This window comes from Canis lupus, chromosome 30 (assembly GCF_003254725.2).
Source record: "Canis lupus dingo isolate Sandy chromosome 30, ASM325472v2, whole genome shotgun sequence".
Lineage (NCBI taxonomy): Eukaryota > Metazoa > Chordata > Mammalia > Carnivora > Canidae > Canis > Canis lupus.
Genome location: NC_064272.1, coordinates 36588814 through 36601773, shown reverse-complemented (window position 1 = coordinate 36601773; position 12960 = coordinate 36588814). Strand labels below are relative to the sequence as shown.

Genomic DNA, 12960 nt, shown 5'->3' with positions numbered 1-12960 from the left:
CTCTCCTTAGCTTGAGTGCGATCACTTCCTCTTTAGGGCCCAAGGGTCATGATCAGGTGTGCTGGTTGGGGTAACTCTTGCTGCCACTTCCCAGCCTCTGCTGCCGACTCCACCAACTTACAGCCCCCCCACCCCTTCTTAAGTGCCCCTCTTTCTAGGCGCTGGGGGAGGGAGGAGACACAAGAAATGGCCAGATAAATCCCTTTCAAGGGCTTCTCAATACCAGTAATATAAGCAGATTGTATCACTGGTGGCTGGACCCTGAAGAGAATTTCAATTCTCACAGAAGCAGACGGAAATAGGCTTTTAAAATCCTTCCTCGCCGGATTCTAACCTGCTCGGGAGCTGGCTGCCCACTTTTGCTGGTCTCCTAGCAACCGAGCCCCTTCCTCGCAGGCAAGGCTGCTGTCCCCGGCCGGGCTGGGGGCCCCGGCCTCTCCAGGCTCCCCACGCGCAGGGCCGGGATGTCACCGAGGGAACGGGTGTGAGCACTTGGAGAAATTGCTAAATGGTCTGTAAATTCACAGTGAGGACGACGATCTAAATGGGGCCACCTTTCACACATTTTTCAGGGGATCTTGGGATTTAAATTCATCCTTCTGCTTCCTTCCAATAATAGCTTGCATGGGTGGAATGCTTTGTATTTTACAAAACACTGTTGCATCCATTACCTCATGCAATTCCCCACCAGAGCCTTGAGAGACCTCTATAGTGGGAAAAAGACAGGGAAATTTTATGAGTTCTCTTTGAGATGCTTTTAAAGAACCCAAGAAGAAACTCCAGGTCATTGACGGAGTATGGTTTAAAAAAAAAAAAAAAAGTGGGGTAAATTCCAAACACCAGTCTTTTGTATTACTACTACTACTACTACTACTACTACTACTACTACTATTACTATCAGTCAGTTAGGGTTCTGGCCAGCTAACCTTTGCCCTTGATCCTGGGAGTTAGAGTGGAGGCCAGAAAAGATGATGGGTTTTCTTTCTCCTTCCTGCTCTATCATCCTTGTCCCTTCTCTAACAGCCACTATTGGGATTAGGATTGATGCATTTCTCTTTGTTTCTAACAACCTCATTCTGAGTTTTACCCATACATTCTTCCCTTCCGGTCAAAAGAGGAAAAGCAGAATGGAGAAATTATTATTAGTATGCTATCTTAGTCTGCTCAGGCTTCCATAACAAAATGCCACAGACTAGGTAGTTTAATCGATGGAATTTATCGCTCACTGCTCTGGAGTCCGGGAAGTCCCAGATCCAGGTCTGGCTGGATCGGGTTCTGGTGAGGCCTTTCTTCTGACTGCAGCCACCTTCTCACTGTGTCCTCACAGGAGTGAGGGGGAGCTCTGGTGTCTCTTCATCTTCGTCTAAGGGCATCAGTTCTACCAGATTAAGGCTCCATCCTCCTTGCCTCACTTAATAAAAGATCCCATCTCCAGCAAGGTCACAAAAAGGGTTCGCGCTTTAACATATGGACTGAGAGGTGGAGGGGCACAATTCGGTTCATAGCAAGCTCCTTCGTTCTCCTGCAGGATGGAGGGAAGAGAAGTAAAGTCTTCTCACTTAGAAACCCTGCACAGTCCCTATTAGCTGGAGAGAGAGACCAGTCTTTAAGCTGTGAGTCAGGAAATGTGGCCCAGTGATAAAAATCTGTTTGTGTTTCCCTCTCTCATTTGTGGATTGGAATCCTTTGAAAGAAGTTACTGATACTCTGTGGTTTATAGCATCTTTGTCATTTTAATGGTGTTCAAACAATGAGCATGATTGTTCTAAAAGACTCTGCTAGTAAAGATGGGGCCCCAAAAATGCCATTGAAGAAGTTGCTTCTGCCTTCTATTGCAGCACAGTTACTAGCAGCCTGTGCTCCTGGGGAGAGATGCAGCAGCTGGAGACTTCAGAGTGACACCCCACCCCTCGTTTTCACCACCATAGAGGGCAGCAGCTGCAGCCAAGGCGGTAGATACCCAAGCATCCCAGCAGCCAGGAAGCCCAGACACAGGGTCTTCCAGGACATGTACACTCCCTCACTCTTGTCCTGGCTTTGATGTCATCTTCTGGCCATGCCCTGGTCATCAGGCTGAGGGGAGAGATGAGATCTCAGTTTTGTAGCAATAACAGCTTCCCATGCTATGACGCAGGACTCCGGATAAACATAGGCAGCTACATAAAACCCTAACTTCTCAGGCTCATGATCTTGAAAAGAGGAGATACAAAATACTTATGAATAAACCTAAATGAGAAGGTGAAAGACCTGTACTCTGAAAACTAGGAAACACTGATGAAAGAAATTGAAGATGACACAAACAACTGGAAAGATATTCCATGTTCATGGATTGGGAAAACGAATATTGTTAAAAAGTTCATATTTCAAGGGGTGCCTGGGTGGCTCAGTTGGTTTAAGCGTTTGCCTTCAGCTCAGGTCATGATCCTCAAGTCCTTGGATGGAGCCCCTCATGTTGTTGGACTCCCTGCTCAGTGGGGAGTCTGCTTCCCCCTCTGTCCCTCCCCCTCCCCCTGCTTGTGTGCACACATTCTCTCTCAAATAAATAGTCCATACTTTCCAAAGCAACCTACAGATTTCATGCAATCCCTATCAAAATACCAACAGCATTCTTCACAGACCTAAAACCAACAATCCTAGCATTTGTATGGAACCACAAAAGATCCCAAATAGTCAAAACAATCTTGAAAAAGAAGAGCAAAACTGGAGGCAGCACAATTCCAGACTTCAGGTTATATTATAAAGCTGTGTAATCAAAACAGTAAGGCACTTGGCAATGATGCAGATGGAGCTAGAGAGTACTATGCTATGCAAAATAAGGCAGTCAGCAAAAGATAAATACCACATGATTTCACTCATATGTGGAATTTAAGAAACAAATGAGCAAAGAGAAAAAAAGAAGGAGGGGCAAACCAAGAAATAGACTCTTAACTCTAGAGAACAAACTGATGGCCACCGGAAGAGAGGAGAGTGGGAAGGGGGTTAAACGGGTGAAGGGGATGAAGGATGGCATGAGCACTGGGTGACACACAGAACTGTTGAATCACCATATTGTACACCTATAATACACCAATATGACACCGCATGTTAACTATACTAGAATTAAACATTTTTTAAAGATTTTATTTATTTATTCATGAGACATACAGAGAGCAGCAGAGACACAGGCAGAGGGAGAAGCAGGCTCCCTGAAGGGAATCCGATGCAGGACTCGATCCCAGGACCCCAGGATCATGACCTGAGTCAAAAGCAGACGCTCAACCACTGAGCCACCCAGGAGCCCTAGAATTAAAATTCTTAAAAAGAAAGAAAAGGGGAAATACAAACATAAACATTTTAAAATAAGCTTTTAATCTTGGAATAATTTTCGATTTACAGGAAGGTTGCAAAGACAGTGCAGGGAATTCTGTGTCCTCCTGGCTGGCTGCAGTGCTCCATGCTGCTATCTCACGTTACTAAGATATACTTGTCAAATTCACGAACTGGTACTTTGCTATTAGCCAAATTCTTACTTTATGCAGATTTTGCCAGGTTTTCCACTACTATCCTTTTTCTGTTCCAAGAGCCAATTTTGGAACCACACTGCACTTAACTGCCATCCCCTTAGGGTCTTCTAATCTGTTACAATTCCTTAGCCTTTTCCTGTCTTTCATGCCTTTGATGTTTTTGAAAAATAGTGGTTAGGTATTCTGTAGGATGTCCCTCAATTTGTATTTGTCTGATATACTTTTCATGATTAGATTGGGGTTATGGAGAGTTGTTTTGTTTGGTTCGGTTTTTGTTTTGGAAAGAATGAGGTCATGAGCCCTTCTCATCATCCTGTAGGCACATGACATCACTGATGATGTGAACTTTGATCATGTGGTTAAGGTGGTGCATCCCAGGTTTCTTCACTGGGAAGTTACTGTGTTTCCCTTCTCATGCGCTTTTCTGTGGAAGTAAGTCATCAAGTCCAACTCATTCTGGGTGGTGGGGGATGAGAGAGGAGAGTATCTACATATATTATTTGGAAAGACTTATCTCTTCTCCCCTATTTATTTATGAAACATGCATTTAAAAAATCACAATCCACAATCTGTAAATTCAATGTTTTTGGTCTGAAACTAAGTCAAGTACTCTCAGACAAGAATACCAAGGGAGAATGAAGACATCAAGTACTCATCTAAATAAAACATTAGAAAATAATAGCATTTTGAAATTTATAATGGGGACTTTTAAAAAAAATGTGTTAAAATGCCCTGTATCAAGAGAAGAACAGGTTCTTTCACTGCTTTGTAATATGTCCTCATTATTAGAAAGGATATTGAACCCCAAGACACCATTGTAACAGACCTTGCTGAGGACTGGAGATTGCTTTTGAATTAAGGCTGCAGAGGGGAAGTTTCTGGGCAAAAATGGTATTTCATGTGGATTTAGAATTAGAACACTAATTCTCAGAGTCAAACAGAAAAGGAAAGGTACAAGATCCTACACAAAACAGACTGCCGAATCCCCAGAAGGTACTGCAGGCCAGATATAACCCCTCTCCTATCTGGAAATATAGAGAAAAAAATGAAGTTGTTTGATACCACAAGCATCCTGGAAGTTCTCTTAAAGAAAAGGTGCCTCTTACCAGCTTGGGTTGGAAGAAAACACTCAGCTGGATTTGCAGAAACGAGTTGTTCTTTGGAAAAGTCCAACAAGGCAAAGAACCAAGCAATGGGAAATCAGAGGCTTCCCAAATCAGAGCAGAATCAGTGGGGAGGTTAAGACCAGCATTCATTCTAAAACCAGGGCAAAAACAGCAACAACCAGAAAAAACAAAACAAACAAAAAAAAAAACCTACATTTTTTTCAATGTTTATTTGTAATTTAAAAATAAAAACAATTTATTGCAAAAAATAAATGTAGTCAAAGGGTACAGATTGAGAAAGAACTCTCCTTGTTTCAAATCTCTGGGCCCATTTTTGAAAAGCGACCTCTATTAATGGTTTCTTATGTTTCCAGAGATGCCCACTGCAGCATCATTTGTAATAGCAAAAAAAGCTAGAGGTTAGCGAAATGCCCATTGGTAGTGCACTAGTAAAATAAATGATGGTTCATTCATACAATGGGAGGCTATGTAGACATCACAAAGAATGAATTCACCTTACAAGGGTTTGTATGGGAAGGTCTGCAGAATATATTATTAAGTGAGAAAAAGCAAGGTATGTAGAGCATGACTTATCTTCCTGATTTAGGTCACAAGAGCTTCATTCAAAAATAATTGCCACAATATCATGGCTAGGGTTGGTCTTATTAGAAAATGCCTAGAGAGAAGTCACAGACTTGGCAACAGTGTGTTGGAGGATACTATCCCTACTAAAGTGATATTACTACTACGTTGTCCAGAATCTCAAATGTCGCTAGAAATTTTGCCCTTGACATTAACAGGGCACGTCCCACTATACCTCGTGGCACCCTGGGGTACCCTGTTATGAATGCTGTGCTTTAGTGCTACTGAAACACTTTTTGTTGTTGCTGTGGGTCACATTTTAATAGCTCTGAAATCAGGATGTGTCAGCCAGGTGGCAGTTGGCGAGGGGGCCGTCATTGCCTGCACACACACACACCAAAATTTGGTCAGGGACTTGGAAAAAAATCCAGGAGATGTTAGTGAAGAACTCTTTAAAAAAAAAAAAATGTTGCAACAGCAGAGATGAGACAGAGAAAGAGAGAGAGAGGAGGGTGTGTGTGTGTGTGTGTGTGTGTGTGTGTGTGTGTGTAAGGAAGGAAGCAGCCTTCAACTCTAATTCAAAAAAATGATTTAGAAGAGGCAGATGTTAAATGTGAAAAAGGTTTTGGTAAATATTTATTTATTTATTTAAGAGAGAGAGAGAGGGAGAGAGAGGAGGGAGAGCATGCGGGGCGGGGCAGGGGGCAGAGGGAGAGGGAGAGAGAGAGAGAGAGAGAATCTCCAGCAGGCTCCCTGCTGAGGGGGGGCTCGATCCCAGGACCCCGAGGTCATGACCTGAGCCAGAACAGTTGGATGCTTTACAAACTGAGCCACCTAGGCGCCCTTAAATGTCAAAAAGTTTTAAGACTATTATAACCAATTTGTTTTGCTCAGGTTTTTTCCTTTTCTTGATGTACACACAAGAGTAATGCAGGATAAAAACCTGTGTCTAAATAAGTTTAAAGAGTTCTTTCAATAAATATAAAAAATTCAAGTGAAAATAGCAAGAGATCAGAGTTTAATAGGCAACCCTCATTATTTGTTAGCAGAACATGAAACAATGGTGTGATTGGGGAGTGTTTTTCCCTCTTCAGAAATTTTTAAATTTTAGGATATCTACCTTTCTTTGTGGTTCCTACCTTTAGTGACAAACATCAAATAGAACGTTTCCATTTATTCTTTAGATATCTTTATGGTTCAAGTTTTTAGGTTCTTTTTTTTTAAAGATTTATTTATTCATGATAGACAGAGAGAGAGAGAGAGAGAGGCAGAGACACAGGCAGAGGGAGAAGCAGGCTCCATGCCTGGAGCCCGACGTGGGACCCGATCCCGGGACCCCAGGATCGCGCCCTGGGCCAAAGGCAGACCTCAAACCGCTGAGCTACCCAGGGATCCCCAAGTTTTTAGGTTCTTAATTTGTAATCTCTCATGAATTTACTTTGATATAAACAAGTACAATGTGGGTCTGGTCTTTTTTTTTTTTCTTCCCCCAAAATGACCAGTAAGATGTCTCAACAAAATTTGTTGAATGTTATCTGATTTCCGTGAATTTGAATTCTATTCCATTTACCTGTCTTTTTGCCACAACCAGATTATTTTAACTTCTATGACTCTGAAAAATGTTTGGTATCTCCTAAAGTAAGTTTGTCTCATCAGGAGGAAAGCATAAATCTCCACTAGACAAGTTTTCCCATGACCTCTATGTAAAATGTGTTGTTGTTGTTGTTTTTTTCACAGAAATTAAATATATAAATTTGTTTACATCTTTTGTCAAGGAGATTGTTTCTATCAATTTATTTTATGTTTTCTGCTTTTTGTGTCATCTAGGTATTTCCTTTGTTTTCTATATTTTATTCTATATTCTATGCTGTATTAAAAGTAGTAGAAATGTTTAATTTGCTTAAATTCCCTGTGGTAATATAGAATCCAGAAATTCTATTTTTAATTATTCTACTAATGTCTTTAGGCTTAGAAAATTAATCCTTAAATCTTTTTTTTTCTTTATTAGTAGCAAGAACATAAACCTTTTCACAAACCTCGTGGCTGGTTGTTTTTTGTTTATTGTTTTTTGTTTTTCTGTTTAGTCACCAATGAGTGAAGCAAATAGATTCAGTCTCAGGGGTTGCCAACAGGCAAGATATCTTTCCTTGTTTATGAGTTTACTTTGCTTTTTCAGCTCAAAACCCATAGATTGGGCTAATAGAAGAGCCTGTACCAGACATCTGTTGGTGTATTTCTGCTGGACCCAAAGATATACTTCAATCAACCTGCAACCCATTCCAACAGAGAGTCAGGTGCAGCTGGTGGCTTTTCTTTAAACCACGTTGGACTTGAAGACCACACACCTCCTCCAGTCTTCCTATCTTTCCACTCCCGCTCACAAGGTAGAGGTGGCTATGTCTAGGATGCGGTACTTCTCAGCTTGCTCCTACCACTTCCTGTTCTATTGCATACTGGGGGTGACAGTCCCCCAGGAACTGTGGGGAACAATGCTGACAAAGCTGTAGGGGGCCAAGCCCAGCTCATTCAGTACCTGACTCCAGCACAGTTAGGAAATGGCTATTTGTTTGTCTAGATTGTCTGATCGGCTCCTGAATTATGTATAGATAATAAAGGAAGACTCTAAATAATTCCTTCCTTCTCTAGGGCCATCTGCCCTGTTTGCCTTCAGAGGATGGAGCATGCAGGAGGCAAATCAAATCATACGCTTCTTAATCCTTCTTTTTGTCTGCCCCACTGCAGGCCTACAACATTGCCTTATTTATAGTTTCTAATGCTGGTTGCTCGTTTTGTATTTTGCTCATGGCATTTTTATGGGGAGGCAGGAGGAACTGTATCAGAGACAGCATTCTGCTGCCATGCAAACCCAGAAACCATCTATATATTTTTCCCAAAGTACATGATGTAACTAGAAACCTACCCCATTCAGGAAATGCAAACTTTGCAGTTCTTGTGGGAATATTATATCACCATCTTTGCATTCACTTAAGGTATTTCACATAAAAGGCAGAGTCGCAATCTAAGATACTTTCTACTTTACATGTATTAATGCAACAGTCGTAGGTTAATATTTCATTAGGCCTGAATTATGTATTTACAGATGTGCATAGTAATGGTGGGCATCCTAGGGTTGCAGTGGTTGGGGCGGTGGACAAACCCACCCATTTCAAAATGGTTCGTCCTGGCCCTAATGATGTCTCATTTTAAGAAAGTGTAGTACTGCATTGGCACTTTCTCCTAACGGGACATCAGGAACTTTATTTTCTTTAAGGAGTCTCGGCATAGTGCCTGCAAATATGAAAAAAGAGATTTTGATGCTGAGATACTGAGGCCACAAAGAGAAAAAAAAGAAGAAAATAAAATTTTAATTATTTTCTTAACACCCCTCCCCATTATTGTTTCTTTGCTATGAAGTGCGGTAGCCCCACGCTTTGTTGTCTCAGTATTTGCTTTTATAACTCTGCCTCTACGGACGAGGCGAGCCTGGGTAAGTCCTGCAGCTGAGTTTCATAAACTGTAGGACAAGGCCGGAATACCTGGGCAAAAGGAAATGGGTGGCAGGTGACAGCAGGTGTATCTGAAACCCTGAGCTGAGGGTTTCAGTGAACCACTGGGTCTTGAGGGTGGAGGGGGAGAAACAAACATTTATTAATCTCTGTTAATAGACTCTGACATCAGAAGTCTGCGATCCAGATGCTGCCGGACTCAGCGCCAGGGCACCACGAAGGAGGCATCACGCTCCCATCCAGCCACCTCATTTTAAGAAGGATGCTGCATGGAGGGAATGAATTGCATCTGGGGAAAGAGTATCCAGGTGGCAGAAATTAAAAAGAAAGAAAACACACCCACGCCACAAATTGGAGAACAGATTGAGGAAGAGACGGAGTATTTTAGATTTGGAATATTTTAAGTGGCACTAGGAAGGAAAGATGCTCCAATCTGCCTCGGTCGCTTCAGGGGGCAGGATCAGCGGTAACTCCTGAAATCTCAGGGAGACAAACCTGACTCAATGGAAGACAGTATTTTCTCACAACAGGGGCTGTTTAGCTGTGGGAGAGAAGGCCGACTGCGTCTAGTTCTTAGAGTTTATGTGTTGTCAGGGACTCTGGAGAAACAGGTCAGGATTCCTATTTGGAGGGAATAGATAATTACACGATCTCTAATGCGTAACTATGATTTCTATTCCACTTCCTAACTCTGTGATTTCTATCCGACTTTCTTTTTCTAGGACAAAATTTTACAACCGAAACATTAGGATATTCAAATTCATCTAATACTTTTATGCACAATCAGACCATGCTGCCGTAGAAACGTGTGTGGTGGAGCATCTGACTCACAAGGAGCTCTCAAAGGCCTATTCCTAGTTCCAGAATTTCAGAGCAAAACTTTTGTGACCCCATCTTTTGACAGTTAAAAAAAATGCTTGTTTTTTTCAACGTCAACTGTAATTTCAAAATACCTCTTGATTTAGGTTAGTTTATTACTAAGAACTCCTCTCTCCCCACCCTCCCTATTTGCTAGTAAGGCTTAGCCATGAGGAGGCTAGGTTAAGGAGAATTACGTGGAGAAACAGGAAGAAGGTGCCAAACCTCTCCTGGCCCAGGTTACTGAGACAGGAGTCCTGCACAGACAGGAAGGGGGAGGAAAAGAAACCCCTCCTCCTCTGGCGTAGGAAGCTGGAAGGAAGGGAGAGAAAAAGCAAGGGAAATAGAGAATGTGCCCAGAAATCTTCATGGAGGCCTCAGCTCAGAGTGGTGAGGAGTGTCAGATGGGTCACAGGGAATACTGGGCGGGTGGGGGGTGGGCAGATGTTGGGTTGGGGCTCCGGGAGAAGCTCACCTCAAAGGCTGCTCTGCCCCAGCCTGTGGGGGTCACATCAGAGGACACTGACTGGGCAGCATGATTTGCAAGGGAGAACTGGAGTTTGGTTTTCCTAAACAATTGCTGGTTTCGGTGTGCCATGGGTAGGACCTAGGAATCCCCACTCCTCTGAGTGGGAGCATATTTGGAACATCACTGAGTTGAGAGCTGGTGGGTCTGCAGTGGGGCCTGCGATGGTGAGGGGCGAAGAGTCAGATTGCCCGGGGGTTGGGTAAAAAAATGAAGCAGAACCTCAGCCAGGTCTCAGACAGGCTCCTGCAAAGGGCAAGGAGCCAGTCAGCCAGCAGGACCACCGTGGCTTTGTCAGGCTGATGATTCTATCAAAGACCGTGGCAGAGGAGGCTCACAGATCAGAGAGAAGTCAGAAGGAGGCATCGCTACCACGGAGGCCAGCCAGGACGTGGAGGGCCATATAGACACCTAGATCTGGACCTAGGACCTTCTTTCCGGCTGCCAACATCACCGAGCCATACCCCTTCCTCGTAAGTCTACGTGCCATCCTGTAGAGAGGTGAGGACAGCTAGAAATCTGGGCGGCAGAGCAGGTTTTAAAGAAATTGAGCATTTTCTTAAAGGCACTGTTTAACTGATTGTACCAACACGCCAGATTTAGTCCAAAGATTGGACGAAAATGTAGGAGTTTTTTCTGGCTTCCCAGCAGGTTGGATCTCATGAAGAAGATCTGTTACAGACCACACAAAGAAGCAACATTCTCTTTGCACGTCTGAACTGGAGTACAAATAAATTTTTTAGTCCATTACAAATGTCAATAGCACAAAAATTGTGACATGGAGCTTGTGGGCAGACACTTGTGTTTCCAGCGCCAAGGGTGGTGGCTAGAACATAGAATGTGCCAAATAATTATTTGCTAAGTTAATAAATTAATTGATAGCCAATTTTCAGTAAGTAATGGGGTGGAAGTAGAAGAATATTTTTACAAACTCAGATATATTATTGTAGAAATATCAGTCACTTCCTTGGTTCGATGCAGGCTCTCTGGGGAATCTATATAATTCAGTCTCCATCTGAAACAGGACCAGCAAGATAAGGTGATCTCATCAGGGAGAAATTGAAAAGATGAAATGGAGTAGGAGGGACTAGCCTCAGAAAGGACTGTGTAATAAAGGTCACTGAAAGGAGATGGAAGAGAAAAATCAATGAAGAGCTGCAAAAGAAAGAAAGAAAATTTGTAATAGCTGAAGTTAATTTAAGTCAATGACAAATGGAGTTGCACTTGGGTTATGTATATGAGGCTACCCAGTGTAGTCCATTTTATTTTCATGCAATATTCTTAATACCCCATGTCACAAAGCACTTAACATAAAACACTCAATGAAAGAATCGATTACAGACTGCAAAAGACAGAAAAATAATTAAAAAATTTTTTTCACTTTGCATTTTCATACCAATTAATTTCAAAATGAGTTACTGGTTTGTTGATTTGCTTATTTACTCTTGAACACAATTCTTTTTGCCTCAGCACAGCCCAATACATTCATGGGATAGAATCAGAGTCCTGGAGAAGATGTTTTCACAGTACACTTTATAACAAAATTTCTGCAAGGCAAACGTCATTCCACTCATCCTAGATACCCTTTTCTTTCTCATCCACCTCTTTCAATTCTTTTTTATTTTATCAACACACTATGCCTTAGATCTGTCCAGCTTGGACTTTCTATACCTCTTGTCTAAGTGAGGAATAGAAGACAAATTTAACTCTTGTGCCAGTTCAAATGGGCTGCGTTGAAAAGGATTCGGAGGCATCGAGCTGGTACCCAGGGAAAGACTGTCAAGATTGTTTGGTGATGTTTCCTGTGGAGATGGAAGAAGAGCCCATATGTCAATGGTCATGTACTATCCCTGGCGAGGTGTTTTAACAACCTCTCCACTACCTCCTCACCTTTAGTCTCTTTCCTGTATAATACTGTCTTTCTAAAATAGGAATATTTACCTTCCCTCCTCATACACCTCTATGGCTCCTTAGTTCTTCTTCTTTTTTTTTTTTTTTTTTTTTTTTTGCTCCTTAGTTCTTAAGAAGCCTGATCTCCTTAGCATGGTGTTCAGGGTCATTAGACTCTGGTTTTTTACCTTTCTAATCTTCTATTCTGCTGTAGCCTTACAACACTTTACTAATCACCCCACTTTCCAGCCACTCTGAACTATTCAAATAGATCCTAGGAGTATGCCTTCACTCATGGTGTCCTCTTTCTTTGAAACACATCTGCCTTTCCCATATGCATATCTTCAACATCTTTCATGCTCCGCCCAGTTCAAATGCCCTCGCCTTTGGAAAACCTTCTTAAATCCCTCCCAACCAGTTGGGTTTCACTGATGATTCCTGGAATGTACTGTGCACCAGATGAAAATGAGCTCAGCTAAGCATTCTGAACAAGAAGCTGCCTACCAGGTTTTACCAACACTGGGATCCAGGACCTTTACTGTGATTGCCAGAGTGGTGGCTTCCCGTCTACGGATATGTGTATGTAATATCTGGAAGGACTTTATGAAAGAAACAAAGAGGTTGAGAATTAATAAACAAATTAATAATAAATTCTGAAATAAAACTCTATACTCTATTTATTTATTTGTTTGTTTGTTTGTTTATTTATTTATTTATTTATTTTACTCTAATTTTCTTTAAGCCTAAATATATTTGGTGGGGTTTGAAATTTACATCTCACATCTTGGTGGGGTTGGAAATTAAGTTCTTGTTCCTTATCACAAATGAACTTGTGGAAATCTTACCCAGACCCTGTTCTGATTCAACAGCAATGAATGTGAATGGAATAAAATTGCCTAGTAAAAGTAAAAGACTTATGGACTGGGTTTTTATTTTTTTACTTATTAATTTTTAAAGTTTTTAAAAAGATTTTATTTATTTATTTGAGA

At 41.8% G+C, this 12960-nt stretch overlaps 1 long non-coding RNA gene across 1 annotated transcript; it reads left to right on the top strand.

The window, feature by feature from the left end:
• Positions 1-391: 391 nt before the first annotated feature.
• Positions 392-9954, top strand: LOC112675443 (uncharacterized). Its single transcript, XR_003145879.2, has 3 exons — positions 392-511; positions 7368-7575; positions 8857-9954. It is a non-coding gene; the product is annotated as an uncharacterized LOC112675443 (long non-coding RNA).
• The last annotated feature ends 3006 nt before the right edge of the window (positions 9955-12960 follow it).